The following is a 19,413-nucleotide window of genomic DNA, read 5'->3' on the forward strand; positions in this document are numbered from 1 at the left end:
CAGCAAAAGGTGCCGAGAGCCCCTCCTGAAACTGTACCTTTGGGCAGAGATGACATTCTCAGCTGCCCCATGCTGTTCAACGGATTTCAGTCTTGATAAGACTAACCTTCAATGAGTCATCAGTCTTACCTGGATCCTTGGTTTGGCTTACAAACCTGCAAAGAATTCTTAATATATCCCACTCAGCTACTAACAGTCACAACCCATGTGTGTCCAATAAGTATTAAGGCCCTACAGCAGGCAGCCCAGGCAGGAGGGAGGGAGCCCTCATGATGGAATTAGTGCCCTTAGAAGAAGTGAGAGCTCTCTCCCTCTCCCCACTGCTACCCCCTCTTTCCCTCCCTCACCCCTCCACCCCCAGGCAGCCGTCTGCAAGCCAGCAAGAGAGGCCTCACCAGAAACCAACCCTGATAACATCTTGATCTTGGACCTCCAGCCTCCAGAACTGTAAGAAAATTAATTCCTGTTGTTTAAGCCACTGAGTCTGTGGCATTTTGTTAAGGCAGCCCAAACTGGCTAATACAGGGTCCAACTGTCCCTGTTTGTCAGGGACTGAGGGAGTTCCCAGGACAATCCTGGGCAAACTGGGATGAGTTGGTCAGCCTAATTTAGAAGACAATGTATGTGCAGTGCTTGGGCTTCCTATAGTGCACGGCAAGTAGTAAGTGCTCTATAAACACTCACAATTATTATTTCATTCCTTCAACAACAATTATTTAGTAAGCACTTGCTCTGTGCTCAATGCAGTTTATTTTATTTTTTATAAATTTATTTTATTTTTGGCTGCATTGGGTCTTCGTTGCTATGTGCGGGCTTTCTCTAGTTGTGGCGAGCAGGGGCTACTCCTTGTTGCGGTGCACGGGCTTCTCATTGTGGTGGCTTCTCTTGTTGAGGAGCATGGGCTCTAGGCACGCGGGCTTCAGTAGTTGTAGCATGTGGGCTCAGTAGTTGTGGCTCGCGGGCTCTAGAGCGCAGGCTCAGTAGTTGTGGCACGTGGGCTTAGTTGCTCCACGGCCTGTGGGGTCTTCCTGGACCAGGGCTCGAACCCGTGTCCCCTGCATTGACAGGCGGATTCTTAACCACTGCGCCACCAGGGAAGCCCTCAATGCAGTTTAGTACACTAAGGGTACAAAATGGATAAAGCCTGCCCTTGTGGAGTTGGCAAGCATTTATTGAGTACCCAGACCAGATCGCCAGGGTCTAGCTGTGAAGAGTTTATGTAGGGATGTGTCAGAATGGGAGGACAAAGTTTGGGCAGGGAATGGCCCTCCATTGCTTCTCTCTGCTGTTCCCCGGCAGAAGCCACCAATCGAGGCAGTCACCTCGGTTGCTTCCTGTTTCTAAAAAACAGAAGCCCGAGAACCTGGGTAGCACCAGGGCCTGGTTAAATGACCACAGGTGTTTTGCCCAAGGGCCCTGGGCAAGCCCAGCCCCCAACTTTCCTTTTGACTAAGCAAAGACATGGCAAACTGCTCCCCTGGAAGTTCCCCAGTGTGGCCACAAGATGGCAGAAGAGAACATCCTTGGGAAAACTTGCCACAACATGCCAACAAAAGGCTTTTGTAAATGTCATAATTACCTTATTCGGAATTTTTCATGAATGCACATCAGAAGGCCTAATCATACACGGCGTATTTTTTTCTGGAAGTTCCATTCTTGGGACTGGCATTAGTGGACTCTATTCTATCTGGGACTCAGGTATAAATTCCAGCAGGGGTCGCTGTTCCTTGGGATGACACCAGGCAGCAGGTAGAAGCAACGGCCTTTGTGTGAATTGGGAAAGAAACACATTTATCAAGCACTTCCTACAAGCCAGAGTTTGCATTATCTAATGCACATCCTCATCCACTCATTTAATTGTGCAATAAATATTTATTAAGCTTCTCGTGGTTTCCAGGCACTGATACAGACCACGTAAACTAATAAATATATAATAGTGTCAGGTGTTGATAAATGCTATGAAACAAAAAATAAACAGAGTAAGGGGTGAAGGCTGGTATTTTAGAAGGAGTGGCCCAGGAGGGCCTCTCTGAAGAGGTGACATTTGAGCAGAGACATGCATGGAGTAAGGGAGCGAGATGGGGAAGAACATTCTGGAAGGGGTCCTAACAAGGGCGGATGCCTGAGATGGGAATATGGTTCGTGTGTCTAATAACAGCAAAGAGGCTCCCGTGTCTGGAGTGTGGTGAGCAAGGGGTGAGGGAGAGGTGACCCGGACTGATCGTGTAGGGCCTTGGGGGCCATGATAAGACTTTGGGTTCTCTCCTGTGCATGTTGGGAAGCTGTCAGACAGTGGTTCTCAATGCGGGCTCCCCTCAGAATCATCCGAGGGGCTCTAATCCCAATGCCTGGGCCTCCCTAGACCCAGAATCAGAACTCTGGGGTTGCAGCCTGGGCATCTGTTTTTTTCTAAACACGCCAGGGATTATTAGAAACCAAGGTTGAAGCCACAGCATTCGATATCGTGTGAGAGCACAATAGAAACTGCAAAAGCACGGCGCAAACACTGTGATTCGCGATAACGTGTGCCTTTCGGGAACAACTCTGGGTCTAGTAAGTGCGCGGAAGCATGACGTGGGTCACTGAGCACAGCTCTTTAATGCTATGAACTTTTTAAGTTGGAACCCCTATGTCCCATTAACAGCAGTGAATCTTTCCTGGGGAAAATGAAATTCCTAAAGCATCGTGAGTCATTAGAAGCTATGATGACCAGCATAAGAAATAGGATGATACAGGTAAAATACAGGCATGTCTCTGTTTCTATAAACTTGTCGGGTATGTTTAGATGTAAACTAACCAAGGCAAGGTTTGGATTTCCTCGGTGCTGTTGTTCAGAACAAGCATAATGAGATGCTGGTGGTCACGTCTCCAGAAACAGCAGAACTCCTCTCACATCCTCTCCCTTCCTCTGGGTCCTTTGTTTTCTTGTTCTGTTCACATCTGCATGTGCCCTGCTGAAGGCCTCTGTGGAAATGAGAATGCTCATTTTATTGAGCAAACATGTGTTGACTTTGATTCGAGAAAAAAATGTGTTGAGAGTTTCTTAAGAACATCCCCAGTGGTGCCTGGAATGCCCGGCAGAAGCATGTATAATTTTTAGATCATTTTCTCAAGCAAGGTGTGCCAGCCAAGGCCTCTGTGCCTTACCTTCGACATATCAGCACCTCCACACAGAGGAACTTTGAATATTACAAACAACTGCCCTGCTTGGACCCCATTTTGTTGCAAACCTAAGTATGATGGGATTCCTTCCTGGCCTGAGTTGGGGTCCCCATCTCTGCCCTGAGAAGATTACCAGCAGTTTGGAACATTGCCTCCATTTGCTGGAACTCTTTCCAGGAGTTCTACGGAACCCTGCCAGCCTCTCTTCTGGACGATCCTCCTTCCTGACCCCACTCCTCCAATCACTGGGCAGCAAAATACACCCTGGGGCCAAGAAGCCATAGACGTAGATGTTGAAACTGACGTTTCCCACCTTCAGCATAAAAATCAGTTAGGTGTGGCATTTAGCAGTGATGAAGTGCATGTGAAGCCTTTTGACTGGTCTTTGAAATTTCTGACTGCAATTTTAAAATAAATCAAAGAATGGTAGACCCTAAACAATGTGGTTTGGGCAGCAGAGATAGGAAACAGCACTGCACTAACCCTTCCTTTGTTCTTCTCCAGTGAGTGGTGGTGTGAAGCTTTCAGATTATGCTTCCCTTCATCAATAGCTTGGCAAAATTGTGTGCAGAGTGGCTGGTCACCTGCTACCTCAAGTTTATTTTTACAAGGTAGAGGTAAGGCACCCAGTAAGCTTCTCGCTAGAGATTTGATTGCATGAAATCTACCCACACCCACCTGAGTCAAACTAATTGTTCGAACCCAATCCATCTTGAATACTCTGTATTAATGTGGTATATTTTTTAATTAGTCTTTTAAAAATCAAATCAGTACATGCAAAGTCTAGAAAGGCAAAGATCTCTACAAGACTTGTTTGGAGAAATAGTCCGCCGTTTTCCCTCCCCTGGCCGATCCCCACTCCTTAGAGGTCCACTTTGAACTGTTGCAAACAATCTGATGGTTTATCTCCAAGTGGCATGCTTACATAACTACTTGTTGGTTTCTCAGTTCTCAACTTTATATATTAACTTCCTACTGTAGACAATGAGAATTCAGCTCTTCCTCACACCCCCCTGCCATTCACATCGGCTGCAAATGTGCACTTGTATTGGGGGGAGGGTGTTCCCATCCACTCAGTACAGCTTTATAGTGACTTTAGTTAGATTAATATTCACTGTCACATTGTTATGCTCATGTAAGTGCTGTTTTCACGTAAGCTACGTAGTGTACTAAGATTAGCTTTTCCTTCTCTGCAGATACTGTACTTTGGTTTCCCTGGAGTTACTTACTCTTTTAAAAACGTGCTTATTCTTCCATATATTTTTACTAATTCAGCCTCCAAATCTTCCCTGGTTTAGTAAATATCCTCTCAGTATGATCAAATACACTAAATGTTCTATTGATTTCATCATCTAAAAGAGGTTTCTTCTGGAGCCTTCTGAAGGACTCCAATCTGGAAGCCAGAAAGAGCCTTTTAAAAGTATCCTGGGGTCCCCTTCACCTCTCTGCTTTGTCACCTCCTGTCACCTTCTGTATCCCATGTCATCTTTTTTCTTGATTCTTTCCTTTTTTCTTCTTCTTTTTTTTTTTTTTTTTTCCTGATGGGGCACTTTTCTGTAGTAGCTTGCTGAGAAATGAAACATGGGAGGTAAATTTTTTCTAGGGTCTTGAATGTCTGAAAACGTTTTTATTCTACTTTCCCATTTGATCGACACTTAGCTGGGTGTAGAATTCCAGCTGGAAGCCATTTTCCTTGGGAACTTTGAAAGCATCCCTCCACTGACTTTGAGCTTTCAATGTTGCTATTGAAAAGCCCAAGGCATTCTGGTTATTGATCTTTTGTATGAAAACGTTTTTCTCCCTAGAAGCTTGTAGAATCATCTCTTGGCTTCTAGTAATTTGAAATCTCATGGTGAAGTATGTTGGTGTGGATCCTTTTTTTTTTTTTTTGCGGTACGCGGGCCTCCCACTGCTGCGGCCTCTCCCGCCGCGGAGCACAGGCTCCGGACGCGCAGGCCCAGCGGCCATGGCTCACGGGCCCAGCCTCTCCACGGCATGTGGGATCTTCCCGGACCGGGGCACGAACCTGTGTCCCCTGCATCGGCAGGCGGACTCCCAGCCACTGTGCCACCAGGGAAGCCCGGTGTGGATCCATTTTTATCCATTATGCTGGCTGCTCAGTGGGCCCTTTTTATCTGGAAACTCATGTCCTTGGATTTGGGGCCATTGTCATGAATTTTATTTTAATCCTCTCCCCTCCATTTCCCCTGCTCTCTTCTAGAACTCCTATTATTTAGATGTTATTCCTTCTTGAGCATCTAATTTTCTTATCCTTTCTCTCCTACATTTTTTTCTTTTTGTTTTACTTTTGAGAAATCCTCAACTTATTTTCCAAATTCCCTAATTTATTTTTCTTAATTCCTACCAGCTTTAATCCAAAGAGTCTTTTTAATTATCTGAATTGTTATTTTTGATGGTATCCAGCTTATATTTCATGAGGACGGTGTCTTCTCTCCCTTTAGACTATGCCCATGGGTATTTTAAGCATTCTTCCCCTATTTAGTCTCTGTTCCCTCCAAGTTGTTTTTCCCCAAATGTCTTATGATTCTTGGCTGTCTGCTCATGTTTAAGAGGAGGGGTCTGAAAAGCTGCTGGGAAGTTCTGTGCACAGACCCATGGTCTTCACTCTAAGGAAATATGGATAAGCCATTTTATTGCAGAAACCCAGAAGGTGGCATTTTTAGATTTTTTTTTTAGCTGATCCAGACCAGAGGGTGAAAGCATGACTGTCCTGAGCTCTGAATGGGGGGCAGGGGAGGAGGAACTTAGCATTCAGTGTGTAAAACTTCATTTACGTCCTATGTGTGCTGGCTGTCCCCAAGCCCTTGATGCTTGGTGTTACCCTCTCCAGAGACTAAACCACCAGGGAGGTGGTGGGGCGGGAGATGTACCCCGCTGTGCAGGAACGGGGTAGGGGAGCTTAACAATCAGATCCCATGTGTTGCTCCACCTTCATACCTGCTTCCTAAGGTGCTGATGCTGCCGATTCCTGAGGTGGGTGTGAGTGTGTGCATGGGTGTGTGTGCAACTTGAGTTATTTTATCGCTTCCTTACTATAAAACTTTGAATCCAGCTCTCTGCATTGGCTAAATCACTCACCACTCTTCTATCTGCTTTTCAGCTTCCAAAACTGTCAACATTGTTGTCTTCTCGCCAGTTTCTTGTGAGTTGATACATTTAAAAAAATATATTTCACTATCCTTACTGTCATTTACTGAGTTTGAGGAGGGAGTAGGTGTAAATATTTCTATCCAGTCCACATCTCTATCCAGAAGTCCGCCACCGCTGTGACCCAGGTGTATAATTGCAGCCTTCTTCTGATTGAACAGACTTTCTGTCTCTACTCTTTCCAGCAACTTGTTCAAGAGGCCTGGAAAAGCCACTTTCTCCCCAGGTCTAGTTTGCCGACCTGTTCTTCCCAAACCCAAAGCAGTCTTCCCGGTCCTGCAGAGGTTAGCTCGCTCCCACTCTCCTTCCGTTGGACTTCAAGCCATAAGCCCATTTGCAGCATCCACTCAGGACAGACTTGGTGGGGCTGAAAATCCAAGGACCCAGGGAGAGTAGAAGTTATTTATCCCCACTGACATCCTGACATTAAGAACCAGGCAGCCTCAAATTCTGATCTGGCCACCTGGCATCCAGGGAAGTTGGTTTCTGATTTGCTTTTAATTTCTTTTCCATCTGCTTAGACTTAAAAACAGGGAAAAACTCTAGTGGTGTACTTGCCTTTGGCTGCAAGTAACAGAAACCACAAGCCACACAGATGTAGGTAACGTGGACATGTTTTGGCTACATGATTGAAAGTCCAAAGATAGGACAGGCTGCAGGGTTGATTGATCCAGCTGCTCTACGATGTCATCAGTGACTCCATTCTTTCAGCCTCCATTTTCTTTCAGTTTTTCTCCATCCACATCATTCTCATTTCATTTTCCCCTCGTGGTTATAGGAGGGCTATGCCAGTAGCAGTGCTTCCTTAGTCATGGTCAATTTCAGTACACACGTAAGAGAGAAGAGACTTTCAACTCACAAATGGGTGTATGTGCATAGCATGCGACCCACGTCTGGCTCATCACTGTTAGCAGAGCACGTGCACAGCCAGCTCAGGTCCGGGCAGTGGGGAGGTTGTCAGGAGACCAGGACAGGGCAAAAGAGGTGAATGCCTTAAAACTAGGGTGGTGGCAATGGGACCAGGAAAGAAAGAAGAGTATTCAGGGGGACATCGTTTGAGGTGATTGGGAAGTCAAGTAGGAGAGCAACTTGAATAAGGCTGGGGAGGAAGAAGGACCAGTGGAGGAGATTTGGGGGCATGAGAATTTGGAGGGAGAGAAAAGCCCCCTTGGGGCACTACATCAGTCAGGCCCTGTTGTGGGCTGAACTGTGTCCCCCCCAAAAAGATACGTTGAAGTCTTAACCCCTGTTTCCTGTGAATGTGACCTTATTTGGAAATAGGGTCTTTGTAGATGTCAACAAGTTAGAGTAGGGTGGGCCCTTAATCCAATGTGACCAGTGTCTTTACAGGAAGACAAGAGCTATAGAGACACAGAGGGGAGAGTGCCGTGTCATCAGGAAGGCAGAGACTGGAGTGAGGCACCCACAAGCCAAGAATGCCCGAGCTTGCTGGCAACGCTGGAAGCTAGGAGAAATACCTAGAACGGAGTCTCCCCTGGAGCCTTCGGGGGGAACGTGGCCCTGCTGACAGCTGGCACTTTGAGTTTGGACTCCTGGACTCTAGAACTGTAAGGGAACGAAGTTCCGCTCTTTTAAGGCACCCAGTTGTGGTAGTTTGTTATGGCAGCCCTAGGAAACTCATACGGGCCCCCATCAGAAAGCAGATGGCGCCCTCGAAGTGGGGAAGTGAGAAGAGTCTGTAGAAACCATAAGCAAGAAAGACGGTGGGTGAGGCTGGTGGGACCAACACGATGATGAAGCACCTGGATTTGGTAAAAACCTTATTAGTACGAGACAGAGGCAAAGGGAGGGAGCAGGTACTGGAACCCAGAGAGGGCAGCTCAGCCGTGGGAGAGGGTGATGGTCCTTGACGGAGGGATGCAGCCAACCCAAGGCAGCCTGGGAGGAGAGATACCCTGACTTCCCTCTCCTCCTGCCTCCCACTGGCTGAACCCAACCAGAAGCCCGTGCAAGGAAGCCCGGTGGGCAGTTCACGTAGACAGCCTCCCGGGGCAGAGAGCAGAGTGGAGGTGGGCAGAGAATGGACCTGAAGGGGCCCCTGGAAAATATTCCTGGGAAAAAATTGGGGAATGTGGTTTTAGCTAGAACCTTCTGAGAGAAACTGTCAATAGGCTGGTTGCCTAACCAGCTGATGTGAACTAGCTTCGTGGTTCCCCAGCTGGAATGGGTCTTGGGGCAAGGGGCTTGGTTTGGGGCTGGGAGGCCACACCTCAAATCCCAGCTGGCTGCTCCAGATGGCCCACACGGGCCTTGCCTCAGTTTTGTTCCTGCCTCTGAAAAAGGTTACTGTGCCCAGGGACCTGTTCCTAACAACTCAGGACTCCCGTCACATTTCAGATTTAGGCTTAAAAAAAAAAAAAAAAGCGTAGCACATTATCGTGGAAATCACTCAGAACCTTTATTATGGCATAAAAATTAGGATTTTTAATAGCCTAATGAGAATTGAAAACTATACCTTGGAATAAAGCAAATAACCAAATTCCAGTTAAAAACTCTGAAGCCTGCTGTGCCCTCTCTCACTTGTGGGATTTTTTTGTTTGTGTTTTTGTTTTATTTCAAAATTGAACTTTTTACAAAGTTTTGCATTAAGTTTGTCATATTTTGCATCCATTTGTCGTTAAGGGAGAATAAAGTTATTTGGATTATACATCTCCGGAAAATGAAAAACAAATGAATTTTTTTTCTATTTAATTCTGAACTGCCTCAACGGCCGGTTTTTACAGAGGTATTTTATACAACAGCTGAACTCAACATTAATCTATGAACCAAACATTTCCAAGGGCAGAGGACTCAGAATTATAATAGTTCTGTTACAGAACAAAACCATCCATTACTATCCCTTTCTGCATATGCACAAGTCTTTCATTCTCATTAAATTGTAAAAATGATGAAGTAGTGGCCTCCATGAGATATGTAACATGCTTGTCAATGAAAAAATACATTTGAGGGAGAGGATTTTATTTATAGATGATCATAACCAATGTAGTCAGATCAATGTAGCCATGTTGGAGAGGTGTCCAATAAATCATTCCCATTTCGTAAGAGTTATCGTGAGCTTCCTCACCAACAGATTTGCACATAGTAAAATGGCTAGAGCTGGGATTTTTTTGGCCAAATGAGATGAAAGATCACTGTTACAAAAAAAGAAATAATTATAATAGCACTAGCTCCCATTTATTGAGCCCTTACGGTGCCTGATCCACAGGCATGAATTTATTTACTTCTCACGACAGCCCTGTGGAGTGGGCTCTGCTATTACCCATTTTACAGATGGGGCCCACGCCCTGTTCAATGACAGGCCATTTTTTTTGTTTGTTTGTTTTTTAATTTTATTTATTTTTGACTGCGTTGGGTCTTTGTTGCTGCGCATGGGCTTTCCCTAGTTGCGGCGAGCAGGGGCTTCTCTTCGTTGCGGTGTGCGGGCTTCTCATTGTGGTGACTTCTCTTGTTGCGGAGCACGGGCTCCAGGCGCGCGGGCTTCAGTAGTTGTGGCGCACAGACTTCGGTACTTGTGGCTCGCGGGCTCTAGAGCACGGGCTCAGTAGTTGTGGCGCACGGGCTTAGTTGCTCTGCAGCATGTGGGATCTTCCCGGACCAGGGCTCCAACCCGTGTCCCCTGCAGTGGCACGCGGATTCCTGTGATTTAACAGGGGTTTTCTCCCCTCTTGTGTAAGACAAAATCCAAGATTTGATTTTAAGAAGAGCTGTAGTTCAAGAATAAATTGATAAGGCATGAATTACAAGATTGATCATGAGAATAGAAAAAAGAAGCCTTAACAATGAAGTCATAGATTCTCCCTAAATGGCTTTGTGAAATTAACATTCCATGTAAAAATACAAGCTTTTGTTTGATTGATTAACTTTGGGAACTAGATTAACTAATTCTAAAGTTGACATGAACAGATAGACATGTAAGAATACCAGGAAAACCCTAAACAAGGAGACCATTGAGAAAGGACTGCCCTGCAGGATAATGTCAAGAACTGGATGAGAGTGGGAGATTTTACTCTTCTTGCAAGCCAGGAAGCTGCCCCACCACAGTTGCATGAGGCTTGTAGAAGACATGAGATCCCCCAGTACATCCAAAGTGTCGGCATCATCAACGTTTTCCTGTGTGGCTTCCCCAAGCCTTTCCCAGAGGTGACATGAAGAGGGCCAGGTGGGTTGCATTAAGGGGAAGAGACCCTGAGTTCAGGAAGCCCACATCATCATGGACAGGACCATGCCTGCCCTTTGCTTCCAGGAGACACTGCCTCTATCTTCCAAGGCTGTTTGCTACACACATATCCTTGATAGATAGCCCAGAACAAAGGCATCTTCAGCTCAAAAGATGTGCAAAAATGCAAGAGACCAAAGACAACTGTCTCCCAACAGATATTGTATTATACAATTTCTATAATTAAAACAGGGTCATGAAAAGACAAATAGAATGGGACACACAGATCAAATAGACCCCAATATATGGGAATTTAGAATTTGATAAAGGTGTCATATCAAATCACTGGGAAAAAAACATGAACTTTTCAAAAAATGGTGTTAGGGAAATAGAGTAGTTATCTGGGGGAAAATTAAGTTGGCTTCATATGTCACAATGTGCTCAGAATCATTCCAAATGAAGAAGATATTTAAATACCTAAAAAATTAAATACCTAAAACTATGTGGAATTGTGCACATCAAAGTAATACTTATATATATACCATCCTACTGGGAAACTTAGCTTTATTTGCAATTTTCTAATTTTCTAAAGGCCAATAAATATAGAAGGAATGATGGAGTTAGAACATTGCCATTTTGAACCATCATAGTAATGATTGATTAAAGCTAGAAATATCAATGGTGCTAAAACCACTAGATGAAGGTTTGGGGAATGTAATGGTTAATTCTGTGTGTCAGCTCGGCTGTGCCAGACATTTGGGGAAACACCAGTCTAAGTCAACACTGAAATCTGTAGTCTCTGAGTAAAACAGATTATCCTCCACAATGTGGGCGGGCCTCATGCAACCAGTAGAGAGAAAGCCTGGGGCTCCCAGAGGAAGCGGGAATTCTGCCTCCGTGCACACATCCTATTGGTTTTGTTTCTCTGGAGAACCCTAATACAATGGTATATTCCCACAATTAAATTATTCCTTGCAAAGGAAAAAAAGGGAACTTTGCAGTGGAGGGAGCTGGAGGGCAGTTCTTTAACCGAGGGGCCACCAATAATGGGAAGAACCAGCATCACATGCCCCTGAGGCAAGACCCTGAGAAGGATCTAATAGCATCAATGTGGCAATCCTGCCAAAAACGAACAACCCGATTCTAATCAGGAGGAAAGCTGATTGCAATCACAAGGAAACAATCACAGCTAAAACAGAGGGGGCTTCCCTGGTGGTACAGTGGTTACGACTCCGTGTTCCCAATGCAGGGGGCCTGGGTTTGATCCCTGGTCAGGGAACTAGATCCCACATGTATGCCACAACTAAGAGTTCGCATGCCACAACTAAAGAGCCTGCGAGCCACAACTAAGACCCGGTAAAACTAAAAAAAAAAAAATGTAATCCTGGACTAGATCCTGGATCAAAAAAAATTTTCTATAAAGGATATTAATGGAAAATTGGTTAGATAATAGGATGGCATTGTTAAAATCTCCTGACTGACTAATTGTACTGTAATTAGTTAAGAGAATATCTCTCTTCTTAAGAGAGAAGGAGGGGGAAGAGGGAGAGAGAGCAGGAAAGCAAAAAAGAAAATGTGTAAAAATGGCTAAAATTGGTGAATTCATGTAAAGGGTATATGGAGTTCATTATACTATTCTTATAACTTTTCTGATGTCTGAGATTTTTTTCAGGATAAAGAGTTTAAATTTAAGAAAGAAAACATAAGCATTGTAAATGTTTAAATCAAATATTAATAAGCCTGCTTTGAAAAGACAGACAGAAGGATTTCCAATTCATTTAATTACATGGCAAAAATTTTTGCACCTTCATGCCACTATTCTAGCCATATAATCAAGATGAAGTAAGGTGTTGCAGCAGTAAGCTTTCCACTTGCCCTCCCCCAATTATCTGGTACGAGTCCTCATGGGGTCCTCCCTCCCCACAACTGATACAATTGGTATAAATTCAAAGCCAGGTATTATCTGGCTTGGTACAAGAACTATTTTTTTAAATGCCTGTACCTATGATATGTTTTTCTTCCTTTACCTGTTTATTTTAAAGATTTCTTGAATTGCGGTTTATTTTGTCTTAAAGCTCTGATCAAGCCCCATTTTCATACTTTACAATATGGCAACTCTGCCATCATTACGGGATTTCAGCTCATGCGAAGTCAGGAGCAGAACCGGCCCATCCTAGAAAGTTGGGACTCAGCCCAGGAAGGGGTGTGCAGTGGAGGGACATTCTTGTCGGAAAACCCGACAATGGGCAGTAGGGGCGCAGCCCCAAGCTCAGGGTTTCAAGGGCCGGCTTTGGGGACCTTCGAGACTTAGGAGACAGGGCAGGGTCCCAGTCCTGGAGGACCTCTGGACAAAAGAACTCAGAGCGGAAGTGGGGACAAGATGAGCGTCCAGGTGCTAAAATGCTCATACCAAACAGGGCACTGGTCTCAAAGCAGAAGTGTAAGGGGCATCAGTGTAGGGTGAGCTGCTAGACCAGCGTTGTCACAAGCTCTTGAGGTCACAACTCCTTCAGCCATTTGGTTACCCTCTGACCTTTGCCTTCATTGTCCTTTACTCACCCCTCCCCCTGCCCCACCCCGACTTCCCCAAGGACCAGCCATTTAGAACTGTGCAGACTCAGTTTGACGGTGTCCTCAGTGACCACGGGTGCACTGAATGTTTACTTTGGCTGAATAGGAGTGACTGAGTGTTAAAATCAATACCTGGTTGACGTTGAAGCCAAATATCAAAGACTAAACTCATGGGTTACAAAAAAAAAATCTGAAATATCATCAAAAAGCATTTAATTATTCTTACAATGTTATAAAAATTTTAGAAGTTAATTTTTAAATTTGACATTTCAGTGTTGAAACGATTTCTCTTGCGGCCACGAAACTACATTTTCCCGATATTAGTCACTCACTTTCAGCGGAACTCGTTGGGGGAGCAAGATTTCTTTGGCTTGGCCTTGCAGGGCAAGGTACTGACGCTGATAATGTCACCAAGTTATTAAGCTTCCATTCCTCTTCAGTGGCAAGCGACAAAGGTAAAGATTTATCTATTCTTTAATGCCTGAACTTAAAGATTGATCAATGGGAATGATGCAAGTTCACTGAAACAATCCTGCAAACTAAGACCTGAGCTGTGCTTTAAGAATGATGCTTTATTACACATCGATATGTTACCAAACCAAACTCGGATCCGCTTGCCCTCACGCAGTAAAAACGATCTACTGACGGTAGGTGGCAGTGAAGGAAAGTGCAGCGTTTATTGCAGAGCGCCAAGCAAGGAGTCCAGGGCAGCACATGCTCAAACACCCAAACTCCCCGGTGGGTTTCAAGGAAGCCTTTTTAAAGGGAAGGTGAGGGAGGGGAATTTCAGTTTGTGCACTATTCTGTGATTGGTTGATGGTGAGGTAACAGGGCGGAGCCACAGGGGTTAACATTATCAATCCTTAGGAGCCCTAGGTCTGGGGGCTACGTGCTCCTGGTCATCAAGTAGTTAACTTCTTCCATTTGTGGTGGTTTTAGCACCTGTAAAACAACTCAGAAAATAGGCATCAGATACTATTATTATCTGGGTACTTCAGAGAGGGGCTGAAGCAGGGGATATGGGAGAGGGGTCTGTCCCAGCAAGGGCCCATGGGGTCCTGCTTAGTTACAGATATTTACTCATATTGGAGAATAAGTATTCAGGGATAACAATAAATGTGAACCTTATTCCTTGTATTCCTGGCATCAGCGCGCTGATTAGAGTTAATGGTAACCTAGGTGCCTGAGGTCAGGATGCCTGAAAAGACAAAGAAGTTGGCTCTTTGACCTTCCACAGGTGCGCCTGATTGCACAGCTGAATCAGATTTGGGCCGAAAGCCAGAGCTAAGCACGCTTGCAGCCTTATCTCTTATTGGGTATTTTTCGAGAAAGGTTTCCTGGTCTCTCTACCAAATATTTTTCGGGAAGGTGCGGTACAACAGGATTAGACCACATGCCTGGTGACTGCTGGGGGCTCACTTAAGCCTCTTTGGGGGATGGATGGCTCTGACCCCACAGCTCGACATACCTGTTCTCTCGGTAGGAACATAACACGCACAGGCAGAATCTGTCCTGCGTCCACACCATCAGAGCAGTGCCCTGCACAAAGCTGGCCATCAACTCATTTTCGTGGAAGGAATGAATGAGTGAAGCAATGAATGGATGTCCAGTCACTGGCAGCAATGGCAACATTTTATTTAAGATAAGACCAGCAAATTCCCTGCCTGAGGACATCTGGCCATGACCTAGCTAAAGGCAGAGGGTCTGACCTTATGATTTACTGGAGGTCTTTTTTGACCTCTGATAGCTTTGCTAGAAACCCACCTGGGGCCCCTGGGGGAAGTTTTTGAAAAGCAGGAGGCTCACTCCACCAGAGCCCTGGAAGCAGGAGGGAGGCGGGGCCGCATTTCCAGAGCGGGTAGGTTGCAAAGAGAAGGAAAGAGAACGTGGGCGCGCAACGCCTGTGGTGTTCTGGCAGCTCCCGTTCTCTTTTGCTTCCCGCTGCAGCTCAAGCGGCAGCCTTCAGAGTAGGGCTTCTTAAGTTGCTGTTGAATGGCTTTGACTCATCACCTGACGCTCGTTTTTTGCTCTCATTTTCCATTATGGAAACCTTATCTTGTGAGTCGGGATCGGAGATAAAAACGTGAGAATGGCGGAGGGCGGGGGCGGGGAGTGGGTAAAGGCTGTCTGGGGAGAAGGAAGGGGGACAGAAGCCCTCATAAATCCCTCCTTTGCCCAGAGGGTTTCTTCCGCCGGGAACGTGGAGCCCGCTGCCCTCGCTTTGGGCTGCAGGGGGCGGGCGGGAGAGAGGAGCTCATCCGAAAGGGGAAACTGCGCCCCCCCACGGCTGGTTTTTCTGCCTGCCATCCTCCCCAGCCTGGTCCCTCTAAACCAGGAGCCCCTGACTCCTGAGCCAGGTGTGGGGTTTTTAAAATCGAGGCATATTTGATTTGTATTATATTAGTGTCAGGTGTACAACATAAGTGATTCAATATTTTTATAGATTATACTCCATTTCAAGTTACTACGAAATAATGGGTGTATGTCCCTGTGCTGTACAATATATCCTTGTTGATGATCTATTTTATACACGATGGTTTGTGTCTCTTAATCCGCCTTGCCTGTCTTGCCCACCTCACCCCCACTGGTAACCACTGGTTTGTTCTCTATACGTGTCTGTTTCTGTTTTGTTGTATACATTTGTCTGTTTTATCTTTTAGATTCCATATATAAGTGATAGCAAAGAGTATCTGTCTGACATTTGTGGCTTTGGTAAGGGCAAATATAAATTAAGAATAAGAGGCTTAATTCCTCCGGTTGAAAGGGGGCGGGGAAAAGCCTTCTCCAACCTCTCCCTTTTCTTTCAGAATTTTTCTCTGTCCCTTCAAATGTATGTAAATCTTTTTATTGGACAGAGAAGCCACTTGCCACCCTTAAGACTCAGGGTCATTTCCTCGAGGACCTGGAGCCAGTCCCTTTGCAATGTAATATCAGGGAAGATAAGGCCCTGGCTCCCAGTTTCCCAGGAGGAGATGGGCCGGAATTGTCACCTGACTCTGCACTGTGAAACCCACAAATGTAATCGATGTACCCACTTAGCCACGGAAGAGTGAGGCGCTTCCTGTCTGCAGTCTCATTAGCAGGTTGCCTGCTTGATCGATAGTAAAACTGCTTTCTTTCTCTGCTACCATTGTGGAGAGGTTTTCAGGGTTAGGAGCGGATTGTGTTTTTAATTCTATTCCCCACACTTTGTACAGCGCCAGGAATGAATTTCATGTCAGGAACAAGCAGAGAGACAAATCCTCTTACTGACCTGACGAAGGCGGTCCAGGCCCAGCGCTCTGTGGCTTCTCTCCCAGATTTTTAGCCGCTGATGTTTGTACTTGTGGGCTTTGAATTGTGGGCAGAACATGCTCTGTGAGCATCAAAATATGGAGCCTAAATCTACAGGAACGGGATTTCGGAAGTGTCCTGAGACGGCTGCTCTTGGCCCACGTGCTTTGATTCCATCTCCAGCCTGAGAGGCCTGGTGGATGGTGAGATTCCTGTGAATCGCATCACCCCAGGTGGCACCAAATCCCTTGCTCGCTTATCCTGGTGCAGCCCGCCCTGGGCTGTGGCTGTCCTCAGTCAGCAAACCAGCGAAATCAGAGGCCCTCCCACTGTACGGGACATGATTACCTGCCGCAAGACACTCCCCTCCTTTATTGCCAGCAATCTTTCCCTGAGTCCCACCCCGGGACTCTCAGCGGTTGGAGCTGAATCAGCTTTAATCGGCGTCTTCTCTTTAGCTACCCAGAATCACCTGGGGAGGCTCTGCGGGCACACTCACACCTTAATCTGTTTGCTTTTTGCAAATGTCCACCAAGACCTCACACTTGGGATGGAGCTTTGGAAGGAGAAGATGAGGACTGAAGAAATATGGATTAAGAAAAGAAGTTATTTTAGAGCTGGGCATGTAAATGGAGGGCACCATGGGGGAGAGGTCTGTTAGGACATTTATGTACAGCCCAGAAAGCCAGCCGGCTAGGTAAAGTCAGACTTGTAGGAGGTCAGACCATCATCTCCAGTAACCAGTCCAGGAAGCTAAACAATAACCCTTCTAGCAACTGTCCCAGAATGGCCAGGACTTGCTTAATAACTGCCAGCTTCCCTAATTTTCATCCTCGCTTCCAACTTGGGGCCAATCAGAGAAAGCCAAACATGCTCCCCAACCAATCACATAGAGGCCCTCTTCCTAGTTGTCCCGCCCCCCCAGCTTCCGCAGGCCAATAGCCTCCAATCAGGGCCCAGGTGGAGCCTTCCCTTTTCTCTTCTATGAAGCTCTCCCCTTGCCCTGCCTGCCCTCGAGTCTCTGCCAAACACAAATGATGGTGGCTGACTCCCTGCTACAGCAGGCGCTGAATCAATAGTGTCTGCTTCTCTCATTTGGCTCTTTGTTTATTTCCACAAAGGTAAGACCACCTTCTCCTGTCAGAAGAGAGAAGGCTCCTTCCAGGGCGGGGGGTGAGTGGAGTGAGTGATGGGTCAGTGTCCTCTCCTCCTGCCAGGGTAAGTCTGTGTGCTGCATCCAGGGGGCCAGAGCTGCTTTTTAGGACTGGGAGCAACGTTCATGGTCACCACAGGCAGAGGCTTATGAAAGAGGTCTTGCCACGTGCCAGCTCTTCCTTCCAGAATCCTCACACCGTCCTCCCAGACGGTCCTGCCATCGCATCCCAGCCTGCCCTCCCCAGGGCGGAGATGATCAGACAGGGGTCTGAGCTGGTGTTCTGGAAGCGCCTTCCCCACGTGGGTGTTCCAGTTACTAAGCCATCAGGTCTGTGGGCATCATTTTGGAGTGTCATGGGAAGTGACTCTCTGGCCCGTCTCCTTTAGAAAGCAAACAAAAGCCCCACTGGCGGTCACCCTGGCAGAGCGGTAGGCACTGTGGCAAGTGGCAATACAGCTGCAGGCAGGAAGGAGAATGCTCTGACAGACCCTGACAGAATGGGCAGCACTGTGCTGCTTGGCAACCGCTTGGGGTACCCTGACGGCTGGTGATAGCAACGATCAGATACAGAGGATGGGCAGCCTGACCTCTGCCTTCAGACAAAGAATGAATCAGGTTCCCGGTAGACATAGTGAGTTAGACCTCATGGAATAGAGTTTCATGTACTTTCTCCAGCTCTTCCTTCATGAGGTGGCCTAGCTTTCCATGAAAATATTCAGAGGTGTCCCTAACCTTCATCCTTTACACTAAAGCCTCAGGGAAACTGATTCTCCTGTATTTTTTGAGAGTGTTAATTCAGCCATGTGGGATGTTCTGGGGGTTATAAAGAAACATCCATGAGCAGGCCCCCAAATGTCTGTTCCCATCAGAGACTAGATTGGACACTAAATGTCCTTGCTAAGTCCCGTATTGTTCTTGTGTTTGTTTGGTTTTGTTTTTGTTACTGTCCACAGAAATCCTGTAGACCTTACAGATTTAAGGCACTGGGATGAAAAGAAAGGAATCAACAAAGCAAATGCCAACAAGCATCTGTGTGCTGATGCCACTGGGTTAGGGGGGTGTTTAGATTTGATCTTGTCCTCAAAATGTAGCCAAAAATGGATGCAGAGCTGTCCCTTGGATGGTGACAGTAGTCATGTTCGCTTGGTCTGAGAATGTTCTCAAAATGATGCTCATGGGACTTCCCTGGTGGCTCAGTATTTAAGCATCTGCCTGCCAGTGCAGGGGACGTGGGTTCAAGCCCTGGGCCAGGAAGATCCCACATGCCGCGGAGCAACTAAGCCCGTGCGCCACAACTACTGAGCCTGCATGCCACAACTGCTGAAGCCCACGCGCCTAGAGCCCGTGCTCCACAACAAGAGAAGATGCTGCACTGAGAAGCCCACACACCGCAATGAAGAGTAGCCCCTGCTCACAGCAACAAAGACCCAATGCAGCAAAAAAAAAAAAAAGTATGTTAAAAACGACGCCCGTGTGACTACTCAACGTGGTGAATGTACTGAATTTCACTTTATGGACCTTTTTTGCGTCCAGAAAAATGCTTTCAAAAATCCCTCAGAGGAGAAATGTCGAGCATTATCAAACTCCCCTGTCTCTACCATTATGTTCCAAGCCCTTTTTGGCATAATTACTACATCAAAGGCCATTATCAGCGCTGGGGGTCACCTCGGCCTTTCTCATTTTTAACTGTCAGTCATCACGCTGGAATTTTTTTCACTTCCTGTTCCATTTTTGTGCTTACTCATTTTAATACTTCCTATCTGTTACTGCACCTTATTTTAGCCAATACAGTGTTCCACGGAATTAAAACTCCATTTAGAAGAAAGCACGTGAAAGACAAAACTAAAACGTGCTAACCAACAGAGACCACTAAGCGTCCCAGTGCTGCTGTTCTTTTCATTAGAGG

The 19,413-nt window shown here is 46.2% G+C and overlaps 1 long non-coding RNA gene across 1 annotated transcript; it reads left to right on the plus strand.

The window, feature by feature from the left end:
• The first annotated feature begins 399 nt into the window (after window positions 1-399).
• On the plus strand, window positions 400-18,761 carry LOC113625416 (uncharacterized). Its single transcript, XR_003434666.1, has 3 exons — window positions 400-447; window positions 13,352-13,533; window positions 16,276-18,761. It is a non-coding gene; the product is annotated as an uncharacterized LOC113625416 (long non-coding RNA).
• Window positions 18,762-19,413: the final 652 nt, after the last annotated feature.

The sequence above is a fragment of the Aethalodelphis obliquidens genome, unplaced genomic scaffold, assembly GCF_003676395.1.
Source record: "Aethalodelphis obliquidens isolate GAN/ISIS:26980383/991018 unplaced genomic scaffold, ASM367639v1 scaffold15, whole genome shotgun sequence".
In the NCBI taxonomy this organism is placed as follows: domain Eukaryota; kingdom Metazoa; phylum Chordata; class Mammalia; order Artiodactyla; family Delphinidae; genus Aethalodelphis; species Aethalodelphis obliquidens.